General features: G+C 36.6%; 1 protein-coding gene and 1 pseudogene across 2 annotated transcripts in view; one reads left to right on the top strand and one right to left on the bottom strand.

Moving 5' to 3' along the window:
- Positions 1–227: 227 nt before the first annotated feature.
- The window catches only part of SESTD1 (SEC14 and spectrin domain containing 1), a 98,899-nt gene continuing 81,497 nt past the window's right edge, over positions 228–17,629 (top strand). The window contains exon 1 of one of the 2 annotated variants that reach the window (XM_039855818.1): positions 228–352. The gene's annotated coding sequence lies outside the window, so the exon portion shown is untranslated. Of the gene's footprint in view, positions 353–8,749; positions 8,775–17,629 lie in introns of those variants that run through there. The other variant, XM_039855819.1, reaches the window with a different exon arrangement.
- LOC120597277 (uncharacterized) lies at positions 9,641–9,758 on the bottom strand (annotated as a pseudogene).

Raw genomic sequence — 17,629 nt, 5'->3', positions numbered from 1 at the left:
CCCCCGACCCCTAGCCCCAGAGGGACACCTGCCCCGCCCCCTTCCCGTGCCGGGCGGGGTCTCTGCGCAGCCGCCACCCCTGCGCGTGCGGGGTCGCGGGGACGCGGGTCTGGCCGCGTGTACCCGGAGGTCGCCGGGCCGCCCGCGCCACCTCCCCCTTCTTGACGCACGCAGGGGCCGGGACGCGATTTGCCGCGAGTGACTGGAGCCGCTGCCGCCGCCTCCCGGGCCCGCTCCGCCCCCAGCCAGCCTTCTCCCGCCTCGCCCTCCGCCTCTGCCCGCGTCTCTCTGGCGTCCCCGCGTCCTCCCCACCTCCCCGGAGCAGCGGGTCGCCAGCGCCAGCGCCAGCGGGGTGAGTGTGGCCACCGGGCGGCCCGGGCGGCCCGAGCGGGAGGAGCGCGCAGGCCCCGCGGCTGGGCGGCGAGCGCGGGCGGGCAGGCGGGCGCCGGGCCCGGCTTTCTTCCCCGGGCGGGGCGCGCGGCTTGCGGGAGTCGGGGGGCGTCCCCGCCCCGCGGACCCCGCCGCAGCCCCCGCTGTCTCCGCCGCAGACAAAGCGCCCGAGGTGGGAAGCCCTGCGGGCGGTCCCTCCTCCTCCCCGACTGCCGGGTGCGGCCGCGGCCCGCACTGCCCGTGCCGCTCGCGTCTTCGCTTCTGAGTGCCCTTTTTAATTTCTGGGTGAAAGGGTCCCGAATTGTGCAACAGGTTTAGGCATTAATCCTTATTTTCCGGCGGGTCTCGCCCTCCCGAGGCGTGCGGGGACCAGATGTGGCTCCCGGCTCCCGGGCGAGTGCCCGCTTCCAGCGCCCGCGGCTGGCTCCTTTGTGTGTGGCCGGTGACCAGTCCTGCGCAGTGGGTGGGGGCCGCTGGCCCGAGGCCCCTGGGCTGCGCGAAGGCTCCTGGACACTCCCTCGCAGAGTGGGGCTTGGCTTCCGCGGGCCTGCAGCATGTTAACATCCCTCCAGCCTTTAGAGGAGTCACAAAGAGAATGGAGAGAGGGTTGGCTAGGATCTCTGGTTATATATTTATATTTTATATGTTAGGTAGACTCATATTAGAAAAGAGCCGCAGATTGGTCGGCTCTTGAGGGTGCAGGTGGGATTTCACCCTTGGATACACGATTTGGACTTGGTGCTGTTGTGACAGCTCCCCTGCTTCTCATGGTGCTTTGACATCTTTCTCTCAACGCAGACATCCCCGGAGAAGTTGGAAGTGCTGTTAAGGGAGTAACTTGATAGCAGCAGTTTGACAGGTCACCCATTTCTTCACATTTTGTCTGTGCCAAGTATACCCACTATGCATCCTAGCAGAGGTTGGCAAACATTCAAATTAAAATTGCCACTCAAAATACCCCTTTATTGGAAAATATTAATCCATATGGTTTTCTTTGGCTTGATAAACCTTTTTTCCTTAAGTGTGAGAAACTTTTTTTCTCCACCACAAGGAAGAATACATAATAAAGAACAGTTTATCTTTGTTTACATACTTTGGGTCGTGCTCTTACCTAGCTGGTTTCTATTTTAGTATAACAATACTAAATAGAAGGAAAATATCTTCATTTTGCTTTGAGCAATAAAATACTTCTTTGTTCTAGAACCAGGAAGCTTTTATACATAATACTTTGTGTGGACAAAAGTTGGTGACTATCTTTATCCCATGACCAAATATGTGAAAACATTCCTTAAGGATTTAGCATTATACAGCTCTATAGATTGTTTTTGTATCCCAAATTCCAGAAAATCATTTTGCTGTATATTCAGATAATCTAGATTAAATATAACCTTAAAAATTGGGTTTACTCTGTAAATTCTCCCACATTAGGGAATGAATTGATTGCATTTAAGGAGTTTAAATAGCATTTTAACCCTCACGAATAATAAATGGAAGGAATCATTGATGGATGAGATTAGAACCTGGTGATGGACCTAAGAGTCTGACAGCAGAACAGCAGAATGCAGAACATGTAAAGTAGTAGAGATTGCAAAATTCATCTGCTTGGGTTTTAGTTGTTTGACAGGCATATGTGAAAACCGAATGTCTACTAATTTAAAAAGTAGAAAATATTACATTTTGACCTATTTTTTCATGTATTCTATAAGATTCCTTGAAGCTCTTTCTACTCCCTAAAAACACACTTGATATTAATAAGGACCTTTTTTTGAAGAAGAAGAAGTAAAATTATACAAATTAATATATTCTGTAGAAACTTTCTCTGGCATAATTAGTAGTTTGACTTCATTCAGAATACCATTCATCTGTGTAGCATCTAACTTCAAAGAGTTCAAAGCCGTTATAAGCAACGGGAACAACTTCTTGAGAAAAATAGGATATTTACTAATAAAAAGTCACAGAAACTTAAATTTCTATTATAGTGTTCTTGTGTTGAGATACAATTCATATACTATAGAACCCACTCTTTTAAGGTGTACGATTCCTCAGTTTTAGCAAATTCACAAGGTAGGGAAAACATTATCTCTAATTCAAGAACATTTTCATTATCCTGAAAAGAAACCCCCAAACCTACTAGCTGTCATTCCCATTCCCCCGCCCCTGCATGTGACAGCCACTAATCTGCTTTTTGCCTCTATGGATTTGCCTTTTCTGTACATTTCACATAAATGGAATCATATAATATGTGGTCCTTTGTGTCTTTCACTTAGCATGATATTTTCAGGATTCTTCCATGTTATGCATGTATTAATACTTCATTCCTTTTTATGGCTGGATAATATTCCATTGTATGGATATGCCACATTTCCACTTTTTGACTATTATGAGTAATGCTGCCATGGACACTCTTTCACAAGTTTTTGAAGTTTTTGTGTGGACATGTTTTCAGTACTCTCGGGTGTATACTTAAATGTGGAATTGCTGGATCACATGGTAGCTATTTAACCTCTTGAGGTTCTACCAAACTGTTTTCCATAGCTGCTGAACCATTTTATATTTCCACCAGCACAGTATGAGGGTTCCATTTTCTCCAAAACTTATTGTCTTTTAGATGATAGCCATTCTAATGGGTATGAAGTGGTATCTCATTGTGGTTCATTTCTGTTTTCTGAATGGCTAATAATGTTGAGCATCTTTTCATGTTCTTATTGGCCATTTGTATATCTCCTTTGGAAAAAATGTCTGTTTAATTTATAATAGTTTCTAAGTTTATGTTTTTACATGAATTTTTTTATTTAGTCTTTGAAATAATTTTGCAAACTAAATTTATTCCTATTTTACTGCTAGGAAGCTAAGGTGCCAAGAGGTTAAATAATTTGCTCATTTTTTAACCTTACAGAGTTAGAGTCAGGGTCTGAATGTAAAACTTAGATCTTCTGACTCTCCTTCCTGCATTCTTTCCATTTCATGAGGCATACAGAAGTTAAATTGTGTTTGCAGATTTGCTTGGCTAATTGTTGACAAAGTTGGTATGCAAAATTCTTAGCTCTTCAGAGGGCAGGTAGAGTTCATATGTTATTTATTTATTTTTGCGTGTCGATTGTCCAGCGCAGTGCCTGACGCATAGCAGGGACTATAATCTTTGTAAATGAATAAATACAAATACATTTTTTTGATTGAAAAAAAAAAATTATCTGTAGTCTTTTTTAGGATAAAAGCATTTCAAATTCCAGAAAAAAAATTTGTTATCTCTGGCATATGATGTAAAAAATAATAAATGATAAAAGTGAGAACTTAAAACTCAACACTGTATCTTTCAGAAGGAAGTAAGTATTACTCCATCTTGGGTTTAGAAAAAGTAGCCAGTGACATTAGTGCATATTATAAGCTCAGTGCCCACACATAGGAGTTGTAACCCAAGTGTTTGTTAAATAAATGAATGCCTAATGAATGAATAAAAGAATTAGTTTTTACTATAACAAGTAGAGGAGATACAGTAAATTAATATATAGGCCCTGCTTTTCATTTATTTGATGTATTGATGTCAAGCATGATACGTTAATTGTAAAAATTCAAACAATACATGAGTATAAAGAGTAAAAACTGAAAATCTCCCTTTACTTCTTGTCTCCTTTCTTTTACTCCAGGACCACTCCTATCCCAGATAACCATTATTAACAGTTTGGGGTTTATATTTCCAAACTGTATCTTACATTTATGTCTACATATGTACAAATATGCATTTATATATCCAACCATACATAAGTGTGTATTCACAATGGTTTTTTTTTGCATATGGGATCATACTATACCTATTCCTTTGTTTTTTCTTATATATTAAGACTCTTGCTTCTATAGTCAGAAAAGATAAACATAATATTCATGTTTCCTTTTTAGTTTTCTTTTCTTGCCTGGTGTTTGTGTCAAATTTAAGCCACCCTCTAAAAATGAATTTGAAAACTCTACTTATTTTCCCTGTGTTCTGAAATAGTTTAAAATGTCTGTCCTATAAACATTTATTAGAAATCACCTGACAACCATGGGGGAAGGCAGAGATCTGAGACAACCTTTCTAATTTTTTTCCTGTTTTTATTGTTCTATCAAGTTTTAGCCCTTATTTTTTATTACATTTTGGTAAAAGAATCCTACACACACATTTCTTCCAGCCCTGATGGATAAGTTGACAAAAGCAAGTGATTAAATGAATCAATGAATGCAGGAATATATGCATTTTTCTCTTAGATCCAGGGTAAAGTCCTACACTATCTAGTTGTATAACTTCAGCAAGTTACTTACCCTCTTCATACTTCTGTTTTCTTATCTGTAACATGGTAATAATCCCTACCTCACAGGAGGCTGGAAAATATTAAACAAGATGTGAGACATTATATGAAAAATCTCAGTAGTTGCATCTAATAAAAATGAAAAAAATTACAATACTAAACATGCCATATAAGTGTAAATTTGTCACCATAGTTACTACAAATTGTTTTAGCCTAACAACAAATTTAAGGAGAAAGGATGGTGACGCTACAGGTATAATAAATTGGAAAGATCTATACAAATTTCCAGGCCATTTAAAATTTAATTTTGGTAGACAATGATCTCTAAATACCTGCATGCTTTTGAGGCAGGAAAGTAGGAAAAGTACTGGAGTAAACAGTTCTGGATTAATCTTACATTGTCACTTATTAGCCTTGTGACTTTGGACAAGTTAATTTCTCTCTGTAAAATGGGAGAAGCGTACCTACCTTATTGAGTAGTTATGGGAAAAGAGATTAGTATATAGCTTGTGGCATCTAATAGGTGTTCAAATTGTTGGGGGGTTTTTTTTCCCCTTTACATGTAATGAGTGCCTAACAATGAAGAGCTTGAGGTGTTGGGTTCTGCTATTTTCAGGCTGTGTGGTGGTTTGGAAAGAACATGAGACTCCAAGTCAGAGTTTTAGCCTGTGTATTAGCACTAGCTAGTGGCCTTGGACAATTACCTGCTCAGTTCCTTCTGTTTCCAATAAAACAAAAAAAGCAAGAGAACTAACACTTATTGAGGATCTATTTTATATGCATTTACTAGGCAATTTACAAATCCTACCTCATTTAATACTCCCAATAATCCTGTTAGAGATGATTGTTATTTTCCATTTTAATAGACGAAGAAACAAAGGTGCCAGGCCTGTTCATGTTCTTTCATTCATTGCAACTATCCACTCCCAGGTATGATAGGGGATACCAAAATGAGAATACTGCAAACTGAAATACTAGGTGTATAAAAAAACTAAACCAATGTTAGATGATTTACAGTAATAAAATACAAATAGAGGGTTGTTAATTTGTCCTAATGCTTATGTAGTAATTTAAATTTTTTAATTCTCGCGTTGCTCATAACTGCTTTACTTAAATTTATTAGGCTTCAATGTATATCTGATTTGACCAGGTAAGGGTGAGGGGATAGGTGGTGGTCATCAAGGGAAATAGAAGCTTGTTTGATAGGTGTGCGTGTGTGTGTGTAAGTAAGAGGTTCCATAGTTTGGCATTTACAGAAACTGTACATTCTTGGAAAGAAGTAAAGAAAATCGGCATTATAATTCATTATTTACTAGCCCACTTGCAGAGTCATTTAAAAAATGAACCTGCCTTTGTCAGCTGGTTTGTAAAGAGATATTGATTATATTTTTGAAAGATAGTAATATTGTCTTTCTTTTAATAGAAGCTTGCCTAAGGTTTTGTTATGGGTTGGTTTATTTAATCAGATTTGGTGGTATCTGGCATTTTTGAATACCTTGTGCTAGGGATGTGCAAAACCAAGAATTGTTTTTGGGACATCACAAATTAAATTGTGATTCAGTAATAGTATAGAAGGTTTAGAAATTCTCTCTATTGAGGCTTCAATTATTTTTATTGTGTTTAGTGGGAGTCGAATGCCTATGTTTAGGTTAGAGAATTTTTATGAGTGACTTGAATTGCACTATGTAAATTCTCACTGATATGGAATGCCTTTTTTTTTTTTCCAGAATACGAAACATAATGGGCTATATATGTAAGAGGTAGAAAACATTGTTCTTGTCTTCAAAGAGTTTATATTTAGTTAAGGAGGCAGCAAATGAGAAAACCAAGTAAAAGGACATAGAGGGTTCTTGAAGCTCATGTCTGCTCTTTGTAAAGTCAATTTAGCTGCTCTAGGCTTTGGTAAGATACCATCGGTCTCTCCTGATAGATACTGTTAGAAACAACCCAGTCCTTTGAGAACTGGCAGTTGTGTATCTTTTCTATCTTGTTCATTCTATAGTGTTCTCTTTGCTTTATAAAAATTACTATTTGGTCTAAGTACCAAATACAGTTCCTCTTCTGAGTACTCTGCTCTTTATATCCTGGATTGTGGACTGGGTTTTCCTTTTTTTGATGGCTACTAGAAAGCCAGAGCCAGATTTATGGCCCACCCCAGAGCAGACGTATAGATTTTATGCTGTCCATTTTTTTAGGCACAATTTCTGGTGTCTTCTCTATTCCTTTGCTTTTATTTTTTAAATTTATTAGCTTTTTATGGTTCATGTATTCTTATCTCATTAGTCCTTTTCAGAACAAAATAGGGGTATGTCTAAATAAATACACATGTAATCCGTGGAGGAACATATCGAGGCAACCAGATTAATATAGTAGAGACCATATGTGGCATATTGTTTTATTTCATGGGCCAGCTTTGATAATGCTGGTGGTGTGGGATATTGCAGTGCGAAGTAGTTGGAGGTATCACGTGAATTTAGTGGGAAAGGCTACTGTGATCACTGAGCAATGTTGTTATGGATATAGGAGTCTTGATGGCCTGTATTTGCCATCTTTGTTATACACAAAACATACAGGATGCTGAGTATCACAATGGGTGGGTGGCTTTTTAAGTTTAGAGTTAGATTTTCCAGAGAGATGTGGATTTGGGAAACAAGCTGTAACTTATTGGAGTTGACAGTCAGGTTGGTTCAGCTACAATAAAATGTCTGCAGTGCATTGAGGAAAAATGAAGCTGGTGGAAAAAGTCAGGAAGTAGGTGTGGGAAGCCTTCTTCCATGATCCCATCCAGAATTCCACATCGCATTTAGTTGTTGTGTTTCCTTAGTCTCCTCTGACAGTTTTTCAGTTTCGTCTGATTTTATAATCTTGACAGTTTTGAGGAGTCCTGGTGAGATAGTGTGTAGAACTCACCTTGGGTTGTCTGATGTTTTCCTCATGATTAGTATGGGGCTATGCAGTTTTGAAAAAAATACACAAAGCCAAGTTGTCTTTGTTATGTCATGTGAGGGAGTGCCTGATATTTACACGGCATCCTGGTGCTATTAACTTAGATCACTTAGTTAAAGTAGTGTTTGCCAGGCTTCTCCACTGTAGAATTACTGTTTTTCCCTTTTCATATTTTACTTTTAGAAGTGATTTGCTAAATTCAGCCTGTCCTCAAAATGGGAAGGGAAATTAGAAAAGCTTTTCTTTTTAAAAATATTCCTTTAGATGGATGTACCATACATTTTATTAAATGGTTTAGCGTATCGTAACAGTTAAGAGAGGAGGCTCTGGAGCTACACTGCCCAGGTTAAAATCCTGGCTGCACACTAGTTATGTGATCTCAGGATACTTTTACCTGGCCTCTTAGTTCTCCATCTGTTCATGGTGGGTGTTAATAGAACCTACCTTATAGGATTTATTGTTGTGAGGATTAAATGAGAATGTGTAAAGTACTTAGAACAGTGTATGGCACTATGTAAGTGCTAGATAGGTGTTTGCTATTATTGTTGTTATTATGATTTTGTCCTTATAATAATGCTGCAGTGAATGTTTTTTTTTCACACACACTGGTGGAGTAGTGGGTATACTATAAGATAAATTCCTAGAAATGGGTACTTGCTTTTGCTATTTTGACAGATATTGCCTAATTTTCCTCCCATTAGAGTTTGTACCATTTTGCTTATCCACCAGAGATATATAATATCTGTGTTCTTATATCTGTGTTACCAAATTATTTGATCTTTGCCAGTTGATTGATGCATGTCTCTTATTATAGATTAACTTGAACATCTTTTCATTGAGTCATTTAAGAGTTTAGATTTTGATTCCACTTCTTGTGAAGCAATTCTTGCTTCATTAGCTGGGAAGTGGTACAAAATGTTTGGGAGAATAATTATGGTAACTAGATGAGGAATAATTTAGACCTGGGAAAGACTAGAAGTAGTACCGTGGTTGTAAAATGGACAGTCTGAGAAGTGGCACACTACGTCGCTGGCCTCTCTTCTGGTGTGACAGTGTGGTGTCTTGGTAATTTTTTTTTTTATGTTTGAAGAGGAATCACCATCCTACATTCACAGCCAGCAGTGAATGAAGCCTCAGGAGTAGAAGTTAGAAGGAAAGGTTGTAAAGTAAAACTGAAAGTTAATCTGATCCACCTTTTATGATATGCATGTTTATTATGTTGTATAATAATCAGGCAGAAATTAAAAAGCAGTTCATATATATAAATGTAGTTAACTTTAAATTTCAGTTTTCGAAATTTTCTTTTCCATTGCATTTTCCAGTATGTACAATCATTGCCAATTGGTAGTTTTGTTCTGATAGCATTAAATTGTGCCTCTCCAACCCTCCCTCCCCAACTACACCATAAATAAAAACAAAAGTGCTGAATCTTACTTTACTGCAGCTGGATGGGGCTGTTAGTGGAGGTGATGTTCCTTTGCTCTTTTCGTTTCAGTTTCATGTTTGAGGGAGTTCATGTGTATAACCTTGGCACTCATGAATTATACGCACCCTTCCTCCCAGGCATTCATAGTTCCTTTACACATCACAGGCAACAAGACCTCTGGGGCATGAGAACAGATTGTTGGGGGTTGGAGGGAAAGAGGAGATACAAAATGATCACCATTCTGAAAGAAGGAAAGAAATATAAAACCAGAAGAAGGAAGTAGACACCATGAACATGGAATCTGGATCTTTGGAATTTGAGATTCTTAGCTTCCGAATAATTAAAAGACTGAAGAAGAAGGCAAAGGAGAGCTCAAGCAACCTACCTGATAACTCTTGATCCAGCTTCCCCAGGTTTAGTATCAGTAGTATTAAAGCAGTTTTCCAAGTGGACTCAGCAAAATCAAAAGCAAAACTCCTAACCCTAAGTCAACCCAAAAGGTGAACATTTCTCTTAGCTGCCTTAAACTATAAGTAAGTCTGTTAACAGACTAAGTGCAGTTCTTGTTTAAGTCCTTTTCTGTTTTTTTTTTTTTAATTGCCTACAGCACCTGGTCTTCCTAGGAGGTCTCCCATCCAAGTACTAATTAGGCCTACCCTGCTTAGCTTCCAAGATAAGACGAGATTGGGTGTGTTCAGGGTGGCATGGCCGCAGACTGTTCTTTTCTGTTTGGATAGGTAAAACTGGAAGGCAGTGGCTTCTTGAGGGCAGAAGGTATGCAGGATGCCCTGGAAGTGGTAGAGAACTTAGAAGGAGGGAAGAAGGGAAACTTAGAGGCAGCTGAGAAGACAAACATGGATTTTTACAATTTTCTCCAGATCCTGATTGTCTTTAGTCACAGACGAATAATAGCTCTATTCCAAATATTTACTTCTATAGGACAGGCGCTAACCAGGCATACATCTTGAGTCCTGGGGAGATGGAAGCTACTACTACAACTTTGTAATTTAGGATTTGTATCCAGTTTACTTCCAAAATACCTAAGCACTCCAAGATCAGAAATGGGTAGAGGACTCAAGGGCGTCCAAATTAAACAGGTGACTTCACTTGGACTACAGTTTAAGTCTATCTTAAACATATAATTCCTGTTAAAATGCCATTTGAGTTAACCTTTTATACGTTGTGAGAATATTTAAGCCTATCAGTTACTTGTCCCTTAGTGTGAACAGATAATTATTGCTTTTCTCCTTAATACTATGCTGAGATCAGATACTAAGGAAATAAGAATGTTGGTAGAAGAGGAGAGGTAATTCTATAATTTACATCTTTTTTGCAGGATTATGCCAAACATTGGTTAACTTTGGGTGACATTTAAGAATTGAGTCTGGTTTGCAGAGAAGGCAGCATTTTATGAAAATAATATTTCTTTAGGCAACTTAAAATTGCTAAGTCCAAGAGTATCCTTTCAAAGATTTAGTTTAATTATCTATTGATTTTTTACAAAGTAGTTGCAGGAACAGTGTAGATAATACAGCATCCTGTTATATATAGTTCATTTAAACTAGTTTTTTTTTTAATTAATAGTATTAATTTGACTATTTTTTGTCAAGTACTGAGATACATGCATAGTAAGATATAGTATATCAACTGCTTGTGAAAAATAACTTTGCTTTTGGAGCAGAGAAATAAGACATTGGTAGTAATTAGTAGATATGAGGCTCTTGAATGTTTTGTACTAAAGTTGGTAGACATTTGGCATCTAAATAGTGTGTTTAAGAGCTTGACAGGGTTCTTAGTTTCAATAATAAAAGTGGTTAGGGCTAAGGAAAGAGGGCAAGTTAGAGGAAAGAGAAAGAAAAAGATCAGTTAATAGAGAATGTAGAGAAAAAAAGGATCAAGGACAAGAATTCAATTAATGTTTGTGAGAACAAAGCCTTTCCTCTGAGGAAGAAGAAATAAGGTGCTCTAGTTCCTTCTCTATTTTAGGACACGTATTCAATTTGATTTGTTACATATGACCTCTATAAGCAAAATCAAAGAATTTTAGAATGACACTGACTTTTTTCTACAGTGATGTTTCTAGTTTCATATAGAAACTGGCATGACTGAGGGACATACTTCAAAAGAGCTGATACTTTATACTATAAATTTAATTTTAATGAATGCTGGTGAGAACATTATTGATTATTGTCTAATTGTCAGTTTTCTTTTTTATAAATGTAGTGTGTGCTGTAAGTATAATGCTTTATTTAATACATATTTTTATGGAACCTAATAATTTTGAAGGAATTTAATTAACGATCATTGGTTTTAATGGATGATCAAGAGAAGGTGTTGGTTTTCATTTCACCAACAGTTTTCTAGGGGTTTATTAGTATCATTATACTTATGGAATCATTTCAGAATTTGTGTACCGTAGCTATACTTCTGTCCTCTGGCAGGAGACAAAGGTGTCAGCTCCCACAGACTCTTGTCTCTGGTGAGCAGAGGTGGGGGAAGTCGCTGTGCTCCCAGACTTTGAGAGATTTGCAGTTACACTTTATGCTACTGAAAGTAGGCCTATGGCTGTATTTGGCACACATGTTTGATTACTAGTGCTTACTCTGGAAAATAATCACTTTCCTTCTTCCTAAAGAAAATAAACTAAATCCTTGTAAAATTTACTACTTAAAATATCTTCAAACTAATTCAGTTGTACTTGGCACTTGTAGGGACAGGGCAGACATACAATACAAAATAAAATTGACAGTCCCCGACCTTCTGGAGTGTATACTTTTAATAGATGCTGAATATTATGCTTGGAAATATAGGCAAGTTTAGAAACGTGTGGGAAGAACCAGATAAGCAAGGGTTAGAACATGCCGAGTCCCAAAAAAAGTCTCTGAGACAGAATGATCATCAGAAAGCCATTAGAAAAACCAGGAGGGTGAGGTATCAAAGACGACAACAGTGCTCATTTTTATAGTTAGGACTTTGCATATTTGTATGTGATTGCATTTTCTTCATGGAAACTTTCACATGTCATTAATAATTTAAGGTTCTTTCTCTTAAGATTACAAAGTAATTTCATTATCCTTGTATTGTATATATTAGAAAGGAGGGCACATGTAACATTTGTAAATTTTCCTTTAAACTTCTTTCTGATAGACTATTATATAATTGGCTTAGTTTTAGATTAAGAAAATAAGATTGCACAATGATTAGATTTTTTTTTATAGAATTTTGTTTAAATCAGAAATTACTGCTTTTAAAGCACTTTGACCAAAAAGATGGTTCTCTTCTTTAATTTTTATTTTTTATTGTTTTTTTAGTTACACTTGACATTCAATATTATTTTATATTAGTTTCATTTGTTCAGCATAATAATTAGACATTTATGTGATTTAAGAAGTAATGCCCCGATTAATCTAGTACCTAACTGGCACCATACATAGTTATTACAATATTATTGACTATATTCCCTATGCTGTGGTTTACATCCCCGTGACTATTTTCGAACTACCAATCGTCCTTTTTAATCACTTCACCTTTTTCACCCAGCTCCTTCTACACCCCCCCACCCCCCCCCCCAATCTGGCAACCCTCAGTTTGTTCTTTGTAGATATAAGCCTGTTTCTGTTTTGTTTGTTCATTTATATTTTCTTTAGATTCCACATATAAGTGAAATCATATGGTATTTGTCTTTCTCTGATTTATTTCACTTAGCATAATACCCTTTAGGTCCATCCATGTTGTTGCAAATGATAAGATTGCATTCTTTTTTATGGCTGAGTAATATTCTATTATATGTATGTATATATGTGTGCATGTGCATTTTTGTGTATCACGTCTTTTTCCAGTTATCTATTCATGGGCACTTAGGTTGTTTCCATATTTTGGCTACTGTAAATAATGCTGCAGTGAACATAGGGTCACATGTATCTTTTCAAATTAGTGTTTTGAATTTCTTTGGGTAAATGAAATTGCTGGGTCATAAGTTAGTTCTATTTTGAATTTTTTGAGGAACCTCCAGAGTGTTTTCTATGGTGACTGCACCAACTTGTAATCCCACCAACAATATAGGAGGATTCCCTTTTCTTCACATCCTTGTCAACACTCGTTTTTAGATTTATTGATAGCCGTTCTGACAGGTGTAAGATGATATCTCACTGTGGTTTTAATTTACATTTCTCTGATGATTAATAACATTGAGCATCTTTTCATATGTCTATTGGCCATCTGTATGTCTTCTTTGGAGAAATATTTATTTAGGTTCTTTGCCCATTTTTTAATTGGATTGTTTGTTTTTTGGTGTTAAGTTGTGTAAATTCTTTATAAATTTTTTATATTAACTCCTTATTGGATGTATCATTGTGAATATCTTCTTCCAGTCAGTAGGTTGTCTTTGTTTTGTTGATGGTTTCCTTTGCTGTGCAAAAATCTTTTTAGTTTGATGCAGTCTCATTTGTTTAATTTTTCTTTTGTTTCCTTTGCCCGAGGAGATACGTCAGCAAAAACATTACTAAGAGCAATGTCAGGGTTTTTAGGAGTTTTATGCTTTGGGTCTTACATTTAAGTCTTTAATACATTTCAAGTTTGTTCTTGTATATGGTGTAAGAAGGTGGTCATTTCATTTTTTTTTTCATGTATCTGTCTAGTTTTCCCACTACCATTTATTGAATAGACTGTCTTTCCTCTATTGTATATTCTTGCCTCCTTTGTTATAGGTTAATTGTCCATGTAGGTGTGAGTTTATTTTTGGGCTCTCTATTTTGTTCCATTGACTATGTGTCTGTTTTTCTGCCACTACCATGCCCTTTTGATTACTATAGCCTTATAGAATAGTTAGATATCCGGTATTATGATACCACTAACTTTGCTCTTTTTTCTCAAGATTGCTTTGGCTATTCGAGATCTTTTGTGGTCCCATATACATTTTAGGATTATGTGTTTTAGTTCCATGAAAAATGCCATTGGTATTTTGATAGGGATTGCATTGAATCTGTAGGTTGCTTTAAGTTATATGGGCATTTTAACGATGTTAATTCTTCTTATTCATGAGCATGGTATATGTTTCCATTTATTTGTATATTCTTCAGTTTCTTTCTTCAGTGCCTTATAATTTTCCAAGTACAGGTCTTTTATCTCCTTGGTTAAATGTGTTCCTAGGTATTATTATTATTTTTTTTGATGCAATTGTAAATGGGATTGTTTTTTATCTCTCTTTCCAATAGTTCATTATTGGTATATAAATATGCAACCGATTTCTGAGTATTAATTTTTATCCTGCTACTTCACTGAATTCATTCATTAATTTTAGTAGTTTTTTAGTGGAATCTTTAGGGTTCTCTCTCTATATATTATGTCATCTACAAATAATGACAGTTTTACTTTTCCTTTCCAATTTGGATGGCTTTTATTTTTCTTGTTCGATTGCTGATCCTAGAACCTCCAGTACTATGTTGAATAAAAGTGGTGAAAGTGGGTATCCTTGTCTTGTTCATGATCATAAGGAAAATGTTTTTAGCTTTTCCCCCTTGAGTATGATGTTAGCTGTGGTTTAGTCATATATGGCCTTTCTTATTTTGAGGTATGTTCCCTCTATGCCCACTTTGCTCAGAGTTTTTTTTATCATAAATGGAAACTAGATTTTGTCAAATGCTTTGTCTGCATCTATTAATATGATCATATAATTTTTATCCTTCATTTTGTTTATGTTGTATATCATGTTAATTGATTTGCAGATATTGAACAAATCTTGCAAAAAAAGATGATGCTTGTATTTATAGAGTAAAACTACTTTTAATTTTTTATTCATTTACATAAATTTATCTTAGTCATCGTTCATGATTTTAAAAGACTGTAAACAACGAGGCATTCTAAATGATCAAACTATAGAAAATGAAAATGGAAAAACTATGTCAGATTATTCATTTTCCAAAGATGAGTGGGAAAAGAAGTAAGTCCGGGACTTGTTTTAACTTATATTAAGTAAGCAAAAGTATGTGTCATCTCCCCTGTGAAATGTTTATTAGTTTGAAAATTACTTGTTTATTTACTTAGGTTTTACTTTTTAACACGTATATGGAGGCTTTATTAATGTTTTTGTACCCTTGACTACATGCTCATGTAGTGTGTGTGTATGTGTGTGTAGTTATTCAAGTTAATAAATATTATTTGAGGATCTGTTACATTCAACAAATAAATAATATTGGGTCTCTTCTGTCAATGAATCCTCATTCACTTTAGAATCAGAGATAGTTATACTGTATGATAAGTATAATAGAGATAAAATAGCCGAACTAAGGAGGGAGAGAATGGTTGCTCATTCTCACATAGAGTGTTGTGTCAGGGAAGGTTCCAAAGAGAAGATGAAGCTAAGATAAGGTTTAAAGAAAAAATAGGAGTTTTTTTGACCAGATAGGTAAACAGATGGCAGCATTTGCCAGAGTACAAATAATGAAATAGCATTGCAGGTTCAGAGAACTGCAGTTGGTTTCTTGCTGATGAGGAGAACATGAAGTGGAACGAGAGGCAGAGGCATGATCAAGAAAAGACTTCAGTTTTTAGAAGAGTTGGCATTGGAGGGCCGTTCAAGATTTTTAAGTAGAGTAGTGAGATGGTTAATTTTGCAAGAGCCTGACGTCGGGAAATCTTTCAGAGGTTATACAGTCATTGAGGCAATAGTGCTATGGAAGAGGAGAGAGTCAGCAGGTTCCTTGGCATTTGTATAGAGGGTATAGGAAGAAAATAACTTTAAATGTCTCTCTTAGGTTTTTGGCTTTGGTTTTTATAACGTGAGTGTGTGCATGCACATGTGTTGGGAAATAATGTAGGAAAGCTTATTATCAAATGCTACTGTAATTTTACCAAATTTCAAAATTTTGAAATAATTTCCGACTTACAGAAAAGTTATAAAAATAATTCAGAGAATTCTCATACTCGTCACCCCAGACTCCCCACATGTTAACTTTTTACCACATTTACTTTTCATAAAACAATAAGATATTATTTTATTTCTGAACCATTTGAGAATAATTTGCAGACATTATATCCCTTTGTCCCTAAGTACTTCAGTGTGCATTTCCCCCTAAATGATCTATAGGATCTAATCTAGGATAATGTGTTACTTTTACTTGTCATACCTCTTTAATCTTCTTTAATCTGAAGCACTTCCTTTTTCTTTGTGCCTTGTGATATGACATTTTGAGATAATACAGTTCAGTTATTTTGTAGAAATATTGCACTATTTGGGTTTGACTGATGTTTCCTCCTGATTAGATTCAGGTTATGCATTTTTGGCTGGAATACTACAGAAATGTATCAGTGTATCGTATCTGGGGGTCCATAATATTGTTGTTCCATTACTGGTGATGTAAATATTTATCACTTGGTTATGGTGGTGTCCTCTAGGTTTTCCTTCTGTAAAATTACTTTTCTTTTTCCCTTTGTAATTAGTATCTTCTGGGAAGATACTTTGAGACTCTCTGAATATCTAATTCCTTATAAAATTTTTACCACTAGTTCTAACATACTGTAATAATTCTTATATCATCCTATGTCCTTTTGATATGTACTCATAAATCATTATATTTTGGCAACAAGATGTTCAGGAGTTATCTTTTATTTTCCCTACCCAGCCTTGGAATCTGCCAGTTTTTCAACAAGCCTCGATTCTTTTTAGTGGGAATAGAAATCAAGATTTAGGCATGTATGCTCATTGCTACTGAGAGGTCATTGAATTTAGGCCCTTTTATTAGTCAAGGTTCTTCAGAGACACAGAGCTGGTAGAATTTATGTATAAGGAGATTTAGCATGAGGAATTGGTTCATGTGGTTATGGAGGCTGGCAAGTCCAGTCCTTAGGGTGGGCGGGAGGCAGGAGACCCAGGGAAAATTGATGTTCCAGCTTGAAGGACATCAGGCTGGAAGAGCTGATGCTGCAGATTAAGTTTGAAGGCAGTCTACTGGAGAATTCTTTTATTAGGGAAGGGTCAGTCTTTTTGTTCTATTCAGGCCTTCAACTGATCGGAGGAGGCCCACCTACAGTATACAGAACAATCTACTTTACTCTAGTGATTAAAATGTTAATTTCATTCAAAAACATTCTTGCAGAAACATTCAGAATAATGTTTAATCAAATATCTGGGCACTCTGGCCTAGTCAAGTTGACACAAAATTCACCATCGATTCCTTCTCAGTGGACAGAGCTAGGGTATACAAACACACACATCTTATATGTATTAAAAACTATGAGTACATATTAATGTTTCTTATCCCAGCTGTCATTATGAGTTCATCCTGTCCTCCCTCCCCCTTTTCCATTTTTGTAACACCTTTCTTCGACAGTGAGAAGTTTGGCTCCCATTATTCACAGTTTGCTTATTTATTTGCTGAGTCCTAGAATACACAGAAAGTCCTAGAATACACAAAAAGTATAGTAATTCAGAATTGCTAATCCTTAACACTTAAGAAAAAACCCATTTATTGGAATTCAGTATTTATTTTGGAATTTTTTTTTTTTTTGCTTATAGCCTGAATTTAATAAAAATACTGCGTTTAAAGGTTACTTGAGTTAGTTTTCCTCTCCTCCTGCACCCCTTTAGTGT

The sequence above is a fragment of the Pteropus medius genome, unplaced genomic scaffold (assembly GCF_902729225.1).
Source record: "Pteropus medius unplaced genomic scaffold, Ma_sr-lr_union100, whole genome shotgun sequence".
NCBI lineage: Eukaryota > Metazoa > Chordata > Mammalia > Chiroptera > Pteropodidae > Pteropus > Pteropus medius.
The sequence above is the reverse complement of the archived record's forward strand: the minus strand, read 5'-3'. Positions and strand labels throughout refer to the sequence as shown.